This window comes from Triticum aestivum, chromosome 6A (genome assembly GCF_018294505.1).
Source record: "Triticum aestivum cultivar Chinese Spring chromosome 6A, IWGSC CS RefSeq v2.1, whole genome shotgun sequence".
Lineage (NCBI taxonomy): Eukaryota > Viridiplantae > Streptophyta > Magnoliopsida > Poales > Poaceae > Triticum > Triticum aestivum.
In genome coordinates this window covers 586,889,056-586,892,015 of record NC_057809.1, presented here as the reverse complement: position 1 = coordinate 586,892,015, position 2,960 = coordinate 586,889,056, and the positions used below count along the sequence as shown (strand labels likewise).

Genomic DNA, 2,960 nt, shown 5'->3' with positions numbered 1-2,960 from the left:
AGACATGAGTCTTCACCTTATCACGTATGAAATCTCAACTTAAAGTAATGACGGGGCGCGGCAATGCCGCCACGCGGGCATAGCTAGTTATACCTATAATCTATTCGGCTAAGGCGCTCAAACTTGATTAAATGCGATTTTGACATGCGTTACTCAGCTACAAGTGAACGAGTGCCTAACCCCTGGGTGCTCGTGAATATTCTTCAGAACACGTGTCAGTGCATCTCAAGCAGCTTTGTTTTGAAGTCATAAAGAATCTGCAGAACAGAGTATGCTGGAGAAAACAGTAACAAGAACAAATTTGCTAACACAATAAGAACTTCCCCAAGTTGCAGTACTAAATTGAAAGATTATTACAAAAACTATTCTTGGTGATTCCCCAAGTTACGAGATAATTGAAAAGGTGCAATTAGCTATCTAAAGTTCCCGCAAACCTTACAGCGTAGAAGTGTACTGGTGACGCCTAGAGCTTCAATAATAACGGATCATCTCTACCGTCATTCATAAGTAAAAAGGGGCCAATTAACATTAACGCATGTTCTCTTTCTCGATGAAAAGCTCCCTAAAAAATATCCACCACACTAGTAACATGCACACTTTGCATATTTAAAACAAGAGAAATTAGTGTGATACACCATCCATCATATAAATAATACTATATATTAAAAGATACTGAGAATTGAAGTGCTTTCAGGCTTAATAATATACATCAACAATGGGCAAACCACTAAGCTAATAGTCTTGAAAAATACTCAAACAAACTTACGAGCTACAATAACAAGATACAGAGAAACTAGTACTAGTATTTGTTAGGGCAGTCGGGGAAAAAATGACCAGTTTCATTGCATTGCGTGCATCTGTCGGAGCTTGTCCACCCGGAATATTCGGCTCCACGATGAGGGCAGTCTCTTGGACGATGTGGCACTTGACACCGCGGGCACATAGGCGGGCGAGCATGAGCTTCTTGGACTGGGCAGGGGGGCTTGCCGGGTACCCCGTGTTGAAAACCACCACATCTGGGACATCTTTCTCCAACGCGGTAAACAGGATCCGTGTAACAGCAAGTGCCTCGGGTGTGAAGAGTTCCCCCACAGTTGTGACAGGGTAGTGTGGGGCAATCTTTCTGTTTATGGTTCGGACCGCGGCACTCGTCACAAGCCATGCCTAGATTAGTTTATGTGAAACGAGAGAGACAAACATCAAAAACGTAAACCAAACACGGGGCTAGTGGGGAAGCAGTAAATTACTTACCGTCTTGTTCTTGCCTACAGGGCGAAAGGTGGGCGACAGCGACGGTCGCTATAGAGAGCTGATATTATAGATCGGAGTGCGCAGTATCCTAAATCAGCAAAATCCGAAAACACTAACATCATACACCATTTAATCGCAAAAAGGAAAATGCTTGCAGCAATCCCTATGGTCATGAAAGCTCACCTTGCTAGCAAGGTGCAGCTTGGGCAGAAGGGAAACTCGGGGGAGAGAGGCTGCGACGGGAGGCGGAGAGGCGCGTGGTCGGACCAGCCCCCGCCGGCGTCGAGGCTGGCCGTTGGCAGCTGGTAGGCGAAACCTTATCCGGTCGCTAGCGCTCTCTCACTCAGTCGGGTGTTGGGTAAAACGAGCGCGTCCCTTTTTGTGCTGCGTTGTGTTGCGCTCCGATCTAGGGTTAGCTAACTGGGCTAGGCTGCGCTGGGCTGGCGGAACGAGATGGAACCAGCGCCATCCATCTCACTCAGACACCATCCATCCATTGCCGCGTCTCCAAGGAGAACTGTCGGAACTCCTATTGGACGACCGCCTGAGTCCAATAATCGAGCTTTCGCTCAAGGGGCAAGCAAACGGGCTGCCACATTTCAAGGCATAGACCATATGTGAAAAATTGACGACAAATAAAAGCGCGAGGGTAAGTCCAACTCCTGACCTCACGGTTGATTATAAAGTTGCTAGCCATTCGAGCTGGCGAATGTGAGAAGTTAGAACACAACGATAAAGTTGAAGTACTATGTATAGTGCAGATCCGTTTTTCTTTCAAATGTTTCAACATTTCTTGGAAAAGGTATGTAAGCAAATTTTCTTTAAAAATGTGAATAATTTTTAAAATCATGAACACATTTTAAATTCCGAACAATTTTTTTGAACTATGAACAATTTTTAAAAATTGAATTTAAAAATACACTCTAAAAAGTTCATAGTATATGCTGAACACTATTCAAATACACACTAAACATTTTTTTAAAATGGTGAATGTTTTTCTCAAATTCACGCTGAACAAATTTTCTACATAACGAACATTTTTTTAATACACGGTGAACACTTTTTAATGTACGGTGAACATTTTCTTCAATATTGTGAACTTTTTTTAAACGAAAAAAAATCAAAAAACCTAAGCAATTTTTGATATTTTGAACAAAAATTGGAATTTTGCACATATTTTACAAGATAAAAAATTTCGAAATTCCGAATATTCTTTGAAATTTAGGAAAAAAGTGAAAATAAAATAATGAAATAACCAAGGAAAAAATAAAAGGGAAACAAAAGTGAAAAATAAAAATATGAAGAAAACCGAAAAAACCTGAAAAGAAAACAAAATGGAAAAAACTGCAATAGTGGACCGGCCCATGTCACGTCGCTCGCTCGCTTTGCTTCACCGAAATAGCGTCTGTTTGCCGGGACCTCCTATCTGGTGACACCCAACTCCTATTTGACGCCTCATGCGAACGTTAATGTGCAATTCGCAAACCACCCGTTTACATTCTTCCATCTTTTTGTTAAAACAGCAAAATAAAAACGAGAATGTATGAGTTGCATGAATCGAACTAGCGACCTCACCGCGCTTACCAACGAGGACACATAAACTATGATGACTACTTTCTTCCTTTTTCATTTATTATTCTGTCTCGCGTGACGTGATTTACATTGTTTGGTTTTTTCTTTATTATTTTTCTATTTCATTTCTTTTTTCT

General features: G+C 41.4%; 1 long non-coding RNA gene across 1 annotated transcript; it reads right to left on the bottom strand.

Annotated features, from left to right (window-relative positions):
• Nucleotides 1-641: 641 nt before the first annotated feature.
• Nucleotides 642-1,712, bottom strand: LOC123131155 (uncharacterized). The gene is made up of 3 exons (XR_006464083.1): nt 1,435-1,712; nt 1,252-1,339; nt 642-1,164 (listed from the first exon to the last, which is right to left on the bottom strand). It is a non-coding gene; the product is annotated as an uncharacterized lncRNA (long non-coding RNA).
• Nucleotides 1,713-2,960: the final 1,248 nt, after the last annotated feature.